The sequence below is a fragment of the Rousettus aegyptiacus genome, unplaced genomic scaffold, assembly GCF_014176215.1.
Source record: "Rousettus aegyptiacus isolate mRouAeg1 unplaced genomic scaffold, mRouAeg1.p scaffold_m13_p_2, whole genome shotgun sequence".
Lineage (NCBI taxonomy): Eukaryota > Metazoa > Chordata > Mammalia > Chiroptera > Pteropodidae > Rousettus > Rousettus aegyptiacus.
In genome coordinates this window covers 56,336,761-56,354,082 of record NW_023416295.1, presented here as the reverse complement: position 1 = coordinate 56,354,082, position 17,322 = coordinate 56,336,761, and the positions used below count along the sequence as shown (strand labels likewise).

General features: G+C 41.6%; 1 protein-coding gene across 10 annotated transcripts in view; it reads right to left on the bottom strand.

Moving 5' to 3' along the window:
- Window positions 1-17,322, bottom strand: part of ITGB6 (integrin subunit beta 6) — a 119,237-nt gene that overhangs the window by 76,401 nt on the left and 25,514 nt on the right. The gene's annotated exons all lie outside the window — the stretch shown is intronic.

Genomic DNA, 17,322 nt, shown 5'->3' with positions numbered 1-17,322 from the left:
CAAGGTGACAGACACCGCTGGTCAGGGAGCCAGGCCTCGGGCTGAGTCCAGGAGAGGGCGGTCACGGGCATTTCCTGTGGCCGGGAGATGACTCAGTATTAACTCCTATTCCTCCAGACGCTGTCACCCTCTGCACTTTGACGCTCATAGTCACACTGTTAGTTAAAGGAAGACAGTTCTCATTTGGCAAGTCTGACACAAATCTCATATGTTAGGACTGCTTGAGAAACTCACCTCAGGTTTTGGAAATTAAAGTCTAAAAGAACTGAGCTACTTCTGTCCTTCAGTGTGTGGAATAAATCCAAAAATGAGATTTTCCTTAAAGTATCAGTGAATGTGAATTTATTCAGACTTGACTTTGAGAACTAGACTCTCTCGTTATGCCCCTATTTCCTTACCTAAGAAGCAAGAGGTATGCTGTGGCAGGAAGTTGGTGGGAACACACGGAAATATTGATTGCAGGGGATTAGCTCATTCCCAGCTTGCAAAACTGCTAAGCATTATTTTATCCTTTTTTTTAAAAAAGAGATATTTTCAAGCAGTCTAACCATGGGTTAGGGTTTCGTGGTCGTAACCTTTTTTTTTTTTTTGGATGAACACTTTCTCTTACTTCTGGGACTACAATGGGTAATGACATTACTAGTAAAAATTGACTCTGCTTCATTCATTCATTCATTCATCCATTCATTCATGCATTCACTCACTCATTCATCAATGTCCCAGGCACTATTCCGGGAACAGAGTTTTGATTAAAATCACCAGAGCCTCTGCCTCATGGAGCTTACATTCCTGTGGGAGAGACAGAAAATAAACACCTAAGCAAATAAAGATGTCGGGAAGTTGTACATGCTAAGAAAAATACAGAATGATAAGAAGTCAGTGAGTGAACAAGGTGGAGAGGGGGTAGAGAAGCCTCTGATAAGGTGGCATCAGGCAGCATCCTAGGGAAGCAGGGGAGGGAATCACATTGCTCTCTGAGGAAGAGCAAGTACAACGTCCGCAGTGGGAATGTTTGGGGACAAGCAAAGTAGTTGGTGAGGCTGGAGTGGAGGGAGTGGATGAGCAAGGAGGTGACAGGGGACAGGCCAGACAGGCAAGGGAGTGAAGGGAACTCGTCAGGAGAGCCTCTTGGGCCATGTTCAGGGCTCTGGATTTGTATTCTGAGTGAGAAGAGAAGTTTTTGTGGGTTTTGGTAGGATGAGCTGTAGCTTACATTTTGAAAGAATCACTCTGAATATACTGTAGAAGCAGCAAGGTTGGAAGCAGGGAGACGGATTGGAGGCTATTTCAGCAGCTGAGGACAGAGACAATGAAGGCTTGAAAAAGGAAGGTAGCAAGAAGTAGCTGGAAGTAGATATACTTCCAAGATAGACAGAGTTTACAGATGGATTGCTCCTAGGGCTCAGGGATGACTCTAAGAGTAACGAAGGCCCCTACTTGATAACCCCACCATCACCCTCGGGTTTCTCCAGGCACGTCAGAGAGACATTGTATAATATCTGCCCATTGTAAGAGTCACAGTGAGATCTAGTCAACTCTAATGTTCTGCGGAGTTATGTGGAGTTGTAACTGTGTAAGAGGTGTTCTGTGGCAGAACAAGAAAGTTCAAACTACGCAGGCAAGTGCTCTATGGTGAGACAGTCTACATGTTTGTGTTGTTAACATTCCTTCAGTCCAGTGAAAGTCCAATTAGCTGGCATCTCTGTTCTGGAATCCTCCATGATTGGCATTTGGAGGCAAAAGGAAACCTGGGAAATCCCCCATGGTCCTATGGCCCTCTGTAGCTGCGCTGGGAGACTGTCTGGTCAGTTTCAGTAGCAAAAGGGTGTCCCCTAACAGATTTTTTAAAAAATTTGTTCCTTATAAAGCCACTGTAAGAAAGTAGACAAGATGGGTATATTTTACTTTTTAAAAGAATCCTTGCAAAATGAAAGGATTCCAGACTTCTTTTGACCTTACAGATGCAGCAGTAGAGAAGGTTATTATTCTTGAAAAAGCTAAAGAAATGATGGCCAATAATTATGTCTGAAGACTATTTCTGAGGAGAAATGCAGAGGATTTATTACTTTCACCTACCATTTTATGGACTTTTCTGATTGCTCCTGATACCCACTCACTGAATCTTATCAGTCAATTTACACAAAATCAAACAGGGAAAAGGATTGAGCATGATGTGAACACACTAATTGTTAAAAAGGTGAAGCAGTAAATTATTCTCACAAGCTATTCAAAATGTCATTCTACTGGTGACGTCTCAAGAAATGGAAGAGAAGAAAATTTTTAAAAGCAAATTCAACTGGTATCTAACTAAAGATGATATGTTGATTTTTATACAACAGAAGTAATGAATCTATATATATTTGGCCATAATTACTCTCAGACAAAAAAGTGGCTCCAATGAGTTGTCAGTGTGAGAGACTTGTTTGAGGGAGTATGAAAACAGCCTGCCTATCCTGTAACCTGTTGTCTCAGAACTACTCTGAGTGAAGCTGTGCTTGCATATCGTCCCTTCCCAATGCCTGGTAGCTGAGGAGAGCGTAACAGGGTTTCTTCAAACAGTACACAGTGCAGCTAATGGCTCAATAGTAGTTTCAACATCTACTAAAGTAGTGAATAATTTTCTTCATACCATAGAGTTTAAAAATTACAATCAAAACATATATAATGAAAGTTTTTTTGATAGAAAAAAGTTGCCATTAGTTACAAATATTGGGGGAAATTTTTTTTCTTTTGACAAATAATCCCTTCTATATTGATGATATTATATCTTGTGTATCAATAGAGTAATGCCCAATAGCATGGAAAATACAGTTGTCAGCCCTGGCTCAGTCCAGACCTTGGTGGGTTATTGGGCATTTATTGTACAGTTTAAATTAATTTTGAAATAGTTTAGGACCTAAACTTTAGGCCATCAGGATTAGGAAGACAGAATTTAAATGTTAACTCAACCAACGGAATTATTTATTTTTAGGTATGTCACTCGAGGAAGTGCACTGAATAAAGTATGGACTTTATATAATAATAATGTGTCGATGCTATTTCCAAAACTGTGTTCTGAAGAGAGCTATTAATCCTTGCTCTGATCATGAAATGTTCCTAGTATAGTTAATACACACTATTAATGTCCCCTATCAGAAAATCACAATGCACATTAACCTATTAAACACTTTAAGAAGCCCCACAGTGAAGAAAATTGGGTACCTTTGTTTAACAATTAAACAAAAAATGTATTCTCTTAGAGAAAGCTTTTTTTTTTTTTTAACTTATTTATTAGCATCCCTGGATCCATTTCCACCTAACATAATCTCAGCAGTGCCAGAAGGGAAAATAGATACACTGAAAGTTTTATGAGATTTCACCTAGCCTGCTGTCAAGGAGACCAAGAATCAAATTTAAAAATTATGGCAAGATTTCTTAAGAAAATCCAGGCGTGAATTCATTTGTTTCCCCAGTGCATTTTGAATGCATTATACAATTCAAAGATCTTTCAAGACGGATTTTCCTAGAGAAAATTCTCTTTAGGGAAGTCCAGAGAACAGGTCTGTTTAAATGATAGTTCAGATAAAGCACTTGGGGTGGTGATGACTCATTATACTCTTTAATCTCAGACCCACACCTTGACCTTGGTTACTTAGAAAGCCAAGATAGTACTAGAGCTGAATGATCCAGGCTGACCTTCCTTGTGAAATGAATTCCAAGCTCTGCTGTCCATTGCTATGACACACTCTCCCCTGGGCAGGGGACCCCACTGCTACTTGAGTCTGCCCTTTGCTTGTTTCTTGTTGGTACAACGGCCCATCCTCAAGCTCTCACCCACCTATCTATCGACCAACCTGTCTTGCTTCCAGAAGGTCTAGAAGAGTAATCCTCTTAAGACAGTATCATTCTCTTCCTTGAGTAAGAAGCATCTCTTCAGGTGAGAAAGTGTGCAACATTTTGGCTCCAAACTTGTTTTCTTTCCTACTTTCTCAAGCTCTTAGGATACAGGGATTCAGGCAAGGCAAGAACAATCTGCTTGAATCTGGATCTCTTCTCTTGAAAAACTTCACTTCTTGCAGTGATCGATTTTACGTCATCCTCTAACAATAAAAGTGTTAGTCTTTCATTGAGATGATAATCTAAGTAATTATATAAAACCAGGCAATTTGCCTACTGTGTGGGATGCCAAAATAGCAAAGAAAGTCACTGTAACTCATTCTGCTTGATTTTTCCAAGGAAAGAGTAAACTATGATATGGGCGTTTCTAAAAAATTGAGCCCAGTAGCAGATTTTTTAAAAAGCATGAGGACATGTTTCAAAGCTACATTTGCAAGTCCCCCCCCCCCACGTATCTCAGATGAACAAGCTAGATTATTCATTTGAACTGCATGCAAGTAGCACAATGGATGGCAAAGTTTGAAAATCTAAAAATCAAGAAATACCAAGGTATGAAAGAGTGTTTAGTGACTTTATTTGGATTTATCTAGCTTTGAAGTGAGAAAAACCACACTTACAACAAAATTTCGTACAACTGTACTCTACAAATAGAGCATCATCTTACTTTTGAAAAAAATTATTTATCCTGTTTCATGGAACATTGCAACTACAAATTCCTTGGTCCTGAAATAGCCCTAAAACAATAACAGCAAACAAGGCTCTTACAGCATACAAGGCACTGTTCTAAATCTCTATCACACTGTGCGGTAAGGTACTGATATTTTTCCCCACTTAAAAATATTTAACTCAATATTTTAAAAGTTTTAGATTAGTACAGAGAATTCTCATATGCCCCATACCCAATATTCCTTATTATATCCCATTAGTAACATCTTACATCAGTTGGGTACATTTGTTACAAATAATAAATCAATATTGATACATCATCATCATCATCATCATTATTATTATTATTTAAAGTCTATACATTATTTAGCTTTCTTTAGTTTTTACCTAATGTCCTTTTACTGTTAAAGAATTCCATCTAGGAAACAACATTACATTTGTTGTCACATCTCCTTGGGCTCCTCTTGAATTCTCCCCAGTATACAAAAGAGAAAAAAAATATGTCACAGAGAGAGGTTAAATAAGTAACTATGGTCTCATAGTTACTATGTGGAAATGTTGGCCTCAGGTTCAGGAAATCTGATTCCAGGCATGTGGTTAACTTTTATACTAAATTATTCTTACCCTAATAGTATTATTTCAAGTCGAATATCTTGTTATTTATCAGTTCAAGTAACAGAGTAGCAGACTAGTGAGCATACCTGACCCAGGTCCCCCTGCCCCCCACAGTTAGTGACTGGCCATAGTCATATAGACAGTTTTCAATAATAGGGCAATAGTTCTCTGATTCTCAGAGACTTGGGTAAATCTTGGAGGGAACACAGGTAGCTTAAAACAACAGAAATTTGTTCTCTCAGAGTTCGAGGGGCCAGAACTTTGAAATGAAGGTGTTTGTAGGGTTGGGTCCTTCTTAAGGCTCTGAGGAGAATCCCTTCCCTGCCCCTTGCTTAATCCTTGGCATCAGATACACTTCTAGGACACCGACTTCTTTTGTAGACATTTTATTCCAATGCATTGTCTTCACATGGCCTTCTCTTCTGTGTTGTCTCTTTGTCTGGGTCTTCTTTTCTTATAAGGACAATTGTTGTTGGATTCAGGGCCCACCCAATAATTCAGGATAATCTCATCTCAAGATCCTGAACTTAATTACATCTGCAAAGACCTTTTTCCCAATAAGCTCACATTCACATGCTCCAGATGGACATATCTTTCAGTAGGACACCATTCAACCCACTACAGGGGCTAGTAATGCACACAGGGTTGTTGTGAGGATTAAGTAAATTGAAATTGCACAGGTATCCAACACAGGGTAGGCATGTTTAAAAACACGACAGCCGTTTTTGTTATTACTCTTTTGTACAGCATGAGGCCTTTGATACAAAAGGGTTAACTTGGGTAAATGTCTCACCTGAAATAAAAGTATTCAACTGTGTATAGTTTATACAACTATTATTCACATAACAATTGCTTTATATTATAGTCTTAGTTTCCTACACTTAGTCCTGCCAGGAACTTAACAAGGCTATGTGAATTCAGTCTCTCATATTTCTTTTTGAGGTGGTATGGGTAGAAAACATCTTCAGTCAACAGTTTCAGCTAACAATACTTGTCAGAAATACAAAAGGTCTTTAAGCTTACAAATGATCTCCTCATCAAGAGAATTATGAGCTGGGGTCCTGATGAATGAATTTCCTATTCGTTGCCCATCTTGATAGACACACAGCCAAAAAAAAAAAAACAGCTGGGCAGCCTCAGCTGTTTCTCTGCCCCTTGGTTACCCTCTGTGGTCACCGGTTGCAGTGCCCCCATTATATGATCTGGATCTTTACTTCAAGGACAGAGTTACAACTCAGTGCAGAGCTTTCAACCCCACCTCATTCAACCCCCATTGCACTGCATGACTGCTCCACTCCCCGCCTGCACTGTCTCTGGCAGTCTCTTCCTGTCAGCCATAGGACTTTGAACTGGCTTCAGTGCATTCTTTCTGTATTTGTCAGAAAGCCATTGAGTCTCAGAATGTAGGTGCAGCAGGAAGAGCCTTTAGTGATCAGAGTCCAACCTTATCCCATTTTCTCTTCAATCTTTTTTTCATACTGTCTATCGATAGCTTTGCCTCGAATATCTGCTCACAATGCTAGGCATGATGCTAGGTGCTAGTTACAGTGGTGAGCAGGCTCGATGGGCAGCTTCCCAAAGTAATAGTGGGTCACCTCCACACGGCCTGAGTAGGTGTCTATGTGATCTCCAATGAGCATTGATAGTTTATGTTTTACTTAGAAATAATTCTTTAATATACATGTTCTTAACCTGAGGTCTATCTATTGATAGAACCGGGGGCGGGGGCAGTAAGGTCTGTGACCTCAGAAGGAGAAATATATTACATCTTCATTTACTCTAATCCCAGACTGAAATTAAATGTTTCCTTCCATTATAAATGTGGATTGCAAACTGTCATAGAAGCAGTATCTGTAACTCTCACCAATAGAAATCACACATATTTTTCATATCACTTTATACTTATTACAGATATCTCAAAACGTTGTCAGCACTTGTAATTGTGTCAAATCACAATAGTCATTAGACCTGCCACTGGACTTTGTTATTTAAAGTGTTAATAAAAAGGCACATGTGTTGCTATAACATAAATTTATTTTTTGATATTTTGATAACTGTTTCAATATAATCGCTTTCTTTCTAATCACATTTTATTTTAGAGACATTAAACTAAAGAGGTCCATGCCAAACCAAGAAAGTTCAGAACTTATAAGTAAGGAAAGGAACTAGTCATGACATCTGAAAAGCCTTTCTCTATGAAGTCTTTCGAAGACCCATCAAAATTGTCCTCATACTTTTATCCCTGAAATGAGTTTGAGATATCAGACATACAGATGTAGGCCACGTAATTGTTCCTGGATCACCTCAACTAAATGTACAGATTGGCACCATGAGGAGTAAAATGAGCATGATCTGGGGTTTCCAGAATAAGGTATAGCATTTAAGAGTTATGTGGTCAACTTTTGACTACCATTGAGGTTGGTTAGGCCATTACTTCCAGATCTTCCTGAACCCCAAAATTAGTAGGGACCCTGAGTTTTGGGAAAGGCCAGAGAAGAATCTCAACCATAATTTCAGGGTGAGAAATAAAAAGGTTTTAAAGGAAGATTTAAGGAATTTTATGCATATGATTAATGCATTGATTTATGCATATGTCATAAATCCAAATTTTATTCAACTAACCAATTTTTTTTTACCCTCATTGTAGTTTTAACATAACTTAGATTACTTGTGGTAATTCACACTCAGTCAATAAATTAAATATTTTGTTAAATAAATATGGCTCATTTTAGTTTTTCAAATAATTGCATATAAAAAAAAGATACTGAAACTATTTATGAGAAGAGGTATCTTAAACTTAGAAACCATTAGGTTGAAAGCAGCACACATTTAGCCTCTTGTGGATGCTCATTGAACTGTGGATTTATTTATGAGAGAAAAGAACAAAATTAAAAAACATGAATAAGAAGTGTACCACTGAAGACCATGAAAAGGGTTGGACGGAATTGGTGGTATAATGCTTTTTAACTCTCTGGGAACACAATCTCCCTCCCCCCATCTCAATTTTGATTAGCTGTTGTACCCTTAACTTTCATATATGTTTTCAGGAAAGCAGAATTGTCTGCTTTTGGACAAAAACATTAACATTTCGCTTTTCCAACTCCCACCTCCGCAAACAGCAGAAATAATTCTTGCACCAATAATAGGATTTTCATACCCTTAAAACCTGCCCACCTCCATGTCAGACTTCTCACTTCCAGAGTAGTCTTTAATGCATTTTTTGAGATCTTTAAGTAGTCTCTCCTCTCCCACTTCTTTTTCCTCCACTCACATATTATATAACTGGCTAAAACACCACTTTTATAGGTGAGCCATCTTTGGTGATTCCTCATAACCCACAGAATAAACCCCAAATACCTGACATTCAAACCTTCTATTTTCTGAGTATGACATCCCTGTCAAAACTATGGCTTTTACAAAACAGGGTTTTCCCCATTTCCCAACAACCCATTTTTATCAGTTTCTGCTCACTCCTTTATCCTTAGTGTAAATGGCTACACCCACTCACTGCATCTACTTAGATTATACATATCCTGTGCTTCCTTAATTTCCAAGCTCAAGTCCATTCTTTTTTTCAGTACCTTGGCCACAATGCCTGTCCTACATAAATTCCCATAGCCCTGGATATATTACTCATTAAAGATTTATTATGAACTATGTTGAAGTCATGGCATTTATTTTTTAAGTAAATTATATTTTAATTTCTTTGAGACTAGCACAACTTCGAGCACACAGTAAACATTCAAAAAATCCTAGTTTTGCCATTTATTGATTATTTGGTCTGGGGTCCTTGACTTATCTAACCATTAGTCTTCCCATTGGTAAAACAAGAATAACTGATGCCTTGCAAGGCTGTTGTTAGAATTAGAAATAACATATGTCAAGGGTCTTGTATGACAGATAATATAATGAGGCATCCTTGCCCTAAAACAGATTATTATCTAGCTCAAGGAATAAATATAAATTAAAAGGGGCAAATTGATACAAGAAAAAAATAATAACGAGGATCTAAAAGACTTAATTCTCCCAACTTAGCCTATCCATAAATTAGTGACTTTTCTTCTCATTCTTTTCTAGGGCTCAATTTTCTCATACCTAAATTCAAAAGAGGTAATGTGCATAGTATAGAAAATCTCCAAGGTCTTTTCTCACAGCAATACACAATAATTCTAGAAGCAGAAAATAAAAACAAGAGCATCAAGCTCTAATTCTGAATTTCGTGGAGTGTAGAGAGTGGAGAAAAGTTATTCAAGGACATTCGAAACACTTAAAGAAATTAAAGGACATAAACTACTTGGAAAAGAAAGTGGGAGAGGAGCCAATAAAAAGCACAAGGAAAGATTAATATCAATCAAAACCTTAGCGTAGTTATGAAGAAAAACATGACCTCTGGCTGGATCTGAGGAGTTGAGGCTAAGACGCAGTTGGACTTGAAAGAGAGGACAAGTTGATGGAAGCCTTGAATGCCAGGCTGCAGAATTTAAATTTGAATTGATTGTCAATAGGGAGCTGCTGAAGGTTCTAAGCAAGAGAATGACATATTATTGTCATGAGCAAGATAATAATAGCATTTAGGGAATAATATCATGGCAGCTACTGCACTGTTAATATAATACTGAGAGCCTAGAGGCAGGGACACCAAAAAAATCTGTAGGAACACTTCCCTTGAGGACAGGTTAAATTAGAATTCATCATCCCCTGGGCTTTAATAATCCACGTGTGAGGTGATAGAATCCTTGACTAGGATGGCGTGGTAGATTGTTTCATTGATCAAAGTATTCATTTTATGCATTCATAACCACTGATGTCAAGCTTGGTTGTATGACTTGCAATTCCCTAATGTAAGGAATATTATATATTTCACCTTACTAAACTCAGAAAGAGTCATGTGGCTATCTTTGGCCAATAAAATATGGGTGGAAATGATACATGCTACTTCCAAACAGAAGCTTCGAGAGATACTTCAAGGTCCCACTGTCTTCTCTTTTCCCCCTGCCATGAAACTAGTAATATTCCTAGTTGCTCCATAAGCCTAGATACTGGAGTGAAAAGGGAGTGAAGTAAATCTGTCATTCACCCAGAGTTGACATTTACATGTATAAGAAATAAGAATTGTCATTGTAACTCACCGAGATTTTGGAGTTATTTGTTACCACAGCTTATTTTAGCCTTACTTAGCTGACTGATACAGATAACTGTAAAAGAAGACTCTATTAAAGAAAGCGAAGAGAGAGAAAGGAGTTGGTACTTTAATGAGGAAGAAGAAAGTAGCACTTCATGAGCTCAGGGCAAGAGGACATTGTCTTAGCAGTGATGAGGACCTTAAAGGTTAAGAGGTAGGTGGGAGGCAACGGGATCATTAATCCTTTTCTTGACATTCTGAATTAGAGGTGACATTAGGGCTTCTGAAGAGAGATTTCTTAAGTTTCAGGTCTAGCTAACTTCTTTGCCACCCCTCGCCTTCCTAATGTAAACCTAGTATGGAAAGGGCCTCATTAGATCCAATGGAAATTAGCATTTCTGCAGCTCCCAATCCAGACCATTGAGTGTTAAATGTTACTCACAGGAATTTGGCTTTTGATCGACAGGTGATGAGAGTCTAATAAGATGACAGCAGTCAATAGGAATGACTATTGGACTTGTAGCAATGATTTAGATGGACTGGAGGTGGGAGAAGGGGATTAATGAATCTGGATCTGATCTAGTGCAGGGCCATGGGAATGAAGAGGGATGGATATTTTAGAGATCAAATTCATATGATTAATTTACAGACTTCCTACTTTTTGATAGCACTTTTGTCCCTTACATTATACCTGAAATCCGTGAACCATCCGAAAAAGAATCCAGAAATTAATCTTAACTCTCACAATCGATCCATTACAGAGCCCGTTTTATGCTCCATCTGATTGCCAAGCCCATTTATCTATCATAATGACGGTGATGATGATGGTGATGATGATGATGATGATGATGATAGTTATTTAGCATCTACTATGTGCCTGGCACTGTGCTAAGCATTTTATACACATTCTTTCATTTAATCCTAACTGTAAATGGGCCAGTTGTTAAATTAATGTCTCTGAACTCCAGATCCAGTCCTCTATCCCCTGCTTTGTGATGCTGAAACTGGGGCTCTGCAAACCACATTTCTGCTTTGCCAGCTGCTTCATGCTTGGCTCTGCCAACAGGGCCAATAGAAGGAGGCTGCAAGCCTGAGGGCGGGAGAAGGGACCTGCTGCTTCTTGTCTGCTTCCTGTTCTCGTGTCTCCCCAGCAACGCCTCCTCGTCCTGGCAGTGGAGCTCATTCCAGCAGCACAGTCAAATCCAGTTTGTTGTTTTCTCAACACTCACAGAACCAGCTTCATCGTGCCCACTAAGAGACCCCAGTGCCCTCCTCAGAGGCGTGAGTCCCAACCCTGAGGGAACCCTCCTTAAGTTTCTAAATTATAGTAATTTTAGATCCTTCCCTTGTTTTCTCTCCCAGCCCCAAGGGGGTAGCTACCTCTTCCTGTTGCTATCTTAGTGATGCCTTAGACGTATCATTTTACACTTTCTGTTGCCTAGTTAACAACTTTGTATCCTGTCAACAACCTTTATTTAATGCCTTCGATTAAAATAACTGGTGTCATTTCTGTCTCCTACTGTGACCCTGATTGGTACAGTGAGGTAAATATTATTCCTTTCTTTCCATAAATAAGGTAGTCGATGCTTCATATTAAGAGAGATTAAGTAACTTGCCCAATGTCTTACTGATAATAATTGGATTCTAATCAGGATTGAGACCTCCTTTTCACTCCAGAGCCCTGGTCATAACTGGTCTTATCACAGCTTCATTTTGAGTCTCGTCGTCTTGCTCACTTTCATGGTCTCCTCTCCTTTGTGTCTCAGTGTGCACCATCACTTGGCAAACCGCTCTTTCCCCTGTTCTCTGGGTGCAGGGTAGAAGGCCCAGGGACTCAGGTGGTAGAGACGGCATCATCAGTGCAGCCAAGCCTGGGACCAGAGACGGCTCAATCAGCCGTGCTGGGCCCACATCTGCCATGTCATGAGTTCAGGACTTTGCATTCTAGAAACCACTTTAAAGCTTCTGCTGAAAGTTCTCTCCACTCAGCACCTCCTGACAGCATCAGACAGAGAAAAATGGAGCACTAGTGTGGACAGCTGGGTGGTCTGGGGTGGGAACGAGCCTGGCAGGAGTGAGCAGTCAGTGGGATCTGTCTGGAGTGCCCGTGTTTGGCTTGTTTGTTTGAGAAACAAACAAACGGAGGCTTTAAATCTCGGTCCTCCATTGAGTAAAGCCATCCCAGGGTAATGTGGTTTCACTTAGCCCTGTAGCTGGAGTGCCCTTCTTCAAACAAAACAAAACAGAGCAATGCAAACAGTCTTTCCTCTCAGCTGCCAGTTTCCAGGCTTGGGGGTCTCCTGAAGGTCTGAAGTGGGCTGTGCTATGGGTGAGGCTGGGTATAGTGGAATGAGAGGGTAGGCGAGCCGCTCCCTCTCCAGCTTCCAGGCAGTGTGACCTAAACTTTCCTCCGCTGCCTCCTCAGCAGAGCATGGGTGAGAGGGAAAACACTAGTCCTAGTACTAGGCCTAACCCTATCCTGCCCTCAGCCTCATTCCCCTCTCTTTTACTCTAACTGGCTCTGTGCAAGATGATCGGCTGATGCCTGGAAGGTAATTGGGGTGGCCTGGGAACCAGGTAGGACCCTCTTGCCACTCATATTGCTCTTGCTCCGATTTCACAGATTAAGAGAGAGGCTGGGAAGGTAAATTGTCTGCAAACACTAAGAATGTGAGAAGGGTCAGATTGTTTACTGCACCCTGATGTCGATGGACACTATTAATGGAATGAGCCAAAGTTGCCCCACAGCATGTCAGGCGCAGAGATAAAAGTGCTAACTTAATTGAGATAACATGCATAGTGAGGCACCTGGGTAAACACAACTCTCATTGTTGACATCGTGGATTTGTCTATTTAATGTGACAGTTTCTAGGAGACAGAAGTACAGTGTCTTGACACAAGGACACCTTCTTTACGAACTTGCATAAAGGCACCACATGAGCACTAGTAGTCTACTTGGACTACCTCCTTCCTCGCCCGCATGGCCCTGCTCTTGACATCTGTTTGCGTCTGTTGGTGTCTCTACAAACTAGATGCACACAGCTTTTTTTTTTTTTCTTTATTTTTGGAGAGGGATTGGGGAAGAAGCTACTGGAGGAGGGAACAAAGTAGGGAAGATGGCGGGACCGGTTGTTCTTCACTCTTGTCTAGCTTGGAGGACTCTGAACTCTGGTCAAGGGGCAGATGGCTAAAGGAAGTAAAAACTGCTCAATAAACCTCAGTGAGGGAGGCGTGGTCAATGAACTGTCTCGAGGCCCAGTGACGATGTGGATAACTTGCATGTGAGAAGATGCTGGGAAAGGGGCTCTTTTCCTCTCCGCTTGGCACCCAGGACTCTTCTGGTCCCTGTGAACTGCAAGGTTTCACTGAAGGCAGCCTGCACCCTTGGTGGAAACTCTGCCCGCTCCAGCCAGGATGGGTGGCAGCAGAGAGGTTCCTGCAGCCTTGTGAGTGAGGAATCTGGATCAGTCGGGACTCAGGATGACAGATGCTAACTGTCTTTGCGGGTGCACCTACAAACCTCGGAGACTTTGGAGACAAACACATAACGACAGCTGTTTCTCACTCATCAAATATTCAGGGAGTGTTGGGGGAGGCGTTGGCTATTTTATCCAGTGTTGTCAGGGTGATTCCCTCTAAGGAGGTGACATTGTATCACAAATAACTCTAAAGGAGGAGCCTACATGGGGCCAGGGGGCATTTCAGGACGAGGGAACAAGTAGAGGCAGGCGCATGGCAGGCTGCTCTGTGTGCCGGGAACTGCAAGCCGTCCAGTGGGATCGGAGCTGTGGGTATGGGGAGAGTGGTGAAGATGAGAGAACTAGTGGGCAAACAGAAGGCCCTAGAAGCACTTGGGCTCTCCTCTCAATGAGACAGGAAATCATTAGAGAGTTTGGAGAAGAGGAGCACTGTGGTTTGATGGATGCAGACAAGGCTCTTAAATTAGCAGCCATTTGAGGTTTGCTTACGGTGATCTTTGTTGGAGGTACTATTATTATTTCTAACCTAAAAGCATGGAAACTTCGCTAAGGGAGTACAAGTAACCTATCTAAGGTCAGCCGTTATGGATAAGAAGCTGGGAGTAGAATTCAAGCAGAAGCGGCCATGCTTTTTATCATTGATGGCTACCGCCCCGCCATTACTGAAATAGCTCATCACGCCGCAAGAACCTTTTCCTTCTCATAGTAGATGTGACAGCATCCTCCACACTGCCAAGTCCTCGCTGACCTCCCAGGGATTTACTTCTCTCTGCAATCATCCTTCCCACTCGCCAGAACGCCCACCTGTCAGTGTTCTCTAGGGGATGCAAATGACTTTGGGTTAAGGATCTTATCTCAGTTTATTGGGAGACCCTCCAGGCTTCCAGAGATCATGTCCCATTAAATCTTGAACATTTATTTAATTAAAAACAAGTCCAAAAGCTGAGGCTTGGGAGATTGCCTGCCTGGTTCTGCAAATCTATAAATCCCACTTCCTGCTGCTTCCAGTCTGACTGTAAATACCCTAAAAATTCAGCGTCACTGGAAATGTTTTGACCATTCTGCTTCTGGCTCAATGGGTAGTAATAAATAAAAATGAAAAGTAGTGGGAGAAAAAAATGGATTAAATTTAAGGCTTAACATGGCTCAGCTCAGGGAGAGTGGTTAAGGACTTCTGGCTTGTCCCTGTCCTGTCTGACTGGGTCCTTTCATTCCTAAACCCAGGCTCTGAGGTCCTGGACAGCAATCTCTTATCTCCTTGATGACTCACTTTCAGCTCTGAAGGTGGTGGGGACCTATGAGTCACCATCCTTTCAGAAGCAGCTGTTGATGGAAACAACCCTGGTTTTGCTATCTAACTAGGGTGGTGATATATTCCCAGCCCTAAGCAAGCACCAAGCCCTGACAAGGGCTACCTATGAGGTCTTCACGGAATAAGGGAGCAGGATATCTGAAGGGTATTCTAGGAAACCTGGAGGTGTGGCTGCCATGCATCATATGAATTTGAAGTCAGAGTCTTGGGGCAGACTGAATTCTCGGAAAGGTGGGCTATCCTTTAAGAACTGACACATTTCCTAAAGCATACATTGCCTTCCTGGTCACAGCAGCTGTAGTGATGCAACAGTAATGATTACTGTACACCAAATAGTCCCAAGATGCTGCAATCCCAGGGCCTTTTAGTTCACCTGAAAATCCCTGGGAGATCCATTTGTGAAGTCAGCTCTAAGACAAGCAGACTTCCCAGAGCTGGTGGTGGTGAAGCTACTTGCATTCCACATGGGACCAGTGTGACTAGCTGGTCTGCTGAGTGGCTCCAGGGAGGCCCCTCTACGGAGGGGTAAATGAGGTTTGGTTGTGAGTTCCTTACTCTGCCACAGCAGACATCTGCCTGCCCTGAGAACATTTTCATCCAGCTCAGTCACAGCGCCAGCCTCCCCCTAACCACGCACTGACCCAGGGCTTCTTTTGACTATGGCCATATCTCATTGCTTTTGAGTCAGCTTTTAAGTCTCTGTCCTTTCCATTGACAAACTTTTATTCTATTTGCTTAGCAGTGGCATTTTCAGTGCTCACCGTGATTGTGATGGTTTCTCTCCTTCTGTTTAGCAAGCACACAACCGCACATGGGCGCACACATCCCGCAGACCGCAGCCATCCATACACACACACAGAGCTCTCCAATCAACAGGATGAAACCAAACATGCGGATCTTTTCTAGAGTGGGAGCAGCTAGACCACTGCAAGAGGTAGAATTGTTTCATTAACTTCTTGTTTTACCTGGAATTCAACTCTATTTAAGTAGAATTGTTTTATGTTTCCTGGGAGCATTAATGGGAAAGGACCTGATTCTCTTCGGTCACTAGGAATGCACCCTCTAAACACCACACATCAGGGTTTCACCTCCAAAGATGAGCTCCCACGTCAGAAAGAACACACTTGTTTCTCTTTGGAATTCTATTCTTTGACATAACAGATACTAAGCACCTACTATGCACAAGATCCCAGGAGGCTTTTGAGGATGTAAGAATGTGTAAGTTACAGTCTCTGTCCCCAATAAACAGCTAAATTTCTCTGTTGGTGATGTGAAAGACAATTGCATATGTTTATATTTAACTTCATAATAGATAACATTACAGACCCAATCTAAATGAAACCCTTTTGCCATAGATTTTTTGAGAATCTAGGACTCCTTTTTGTTGGGGTTACTGTGTCATTGCAGGGCAGGAAACTCTTTCCCATATTTTGTAAGTTTCTGTAGAATGTACCCCTAAGGCAGAAGTGATTACAATTAGCTTCTGTTAATTAATTATGCCTATTTAAGTGCAGAAGCAGTGTGACCAGCAGGCCGAGGGCGCCACCGCAGAAGCCCATGGAGGCCTGGGTCCACAACGGGGCCATTGTTCTGCCCATCCTTGCCTTTGCCCCACCCCCCTTCACTTGGCATCAGTACTTAATTGCTTCCCAGCTGAGTAGGTCTGAACCTGTTTACTGAGCCTTCTTGGCAGGGCTGTAATGTCTCCAGGCCTCATCAGCCTGTGGGGGCTGATTAGATCATATTTTCACTCAAATTTTGCAAGCTGATTGTACCACTTGCATAACTCTGGCCCTCCATGCCTCACTTCTCTCAAAGTCTCTGCTTATTTGGGGTGAGTCCACAGGATGTATCAAGTATGCTCAGAAACCATCCGTAGGTTTGGGAGGTTCATGACTTGTTTGTCATTTGAAACTGCCGCTCTGCTGATGCCCTGCGTGAGAATCCCTCTGTGTAAGGCCCAGGACTCTGCCTCCGCCTCACCTTGCCCAGGGCCTGAGCTGCTGGCTGGGACCTCCATGAGCTTTTGGGTGCCTAGGCTTTGCAGAACCCTCAGGTGGCCTGGAGATTCATTTAGTGGACTGAGACACTGGCACCGCTGAAAGTGAAACATTGCAATGTCCCTCATGAAAATTTTCCTTATGACACTGCCCTCACTCAAGGCCTGTCTTCCAGTGCCACAAAAGTGTCCCTTGGCCCCTGCCCCACCTGCAAAATGTCACAGAGCTCTGTATTTCCTGCCATTCCTACTC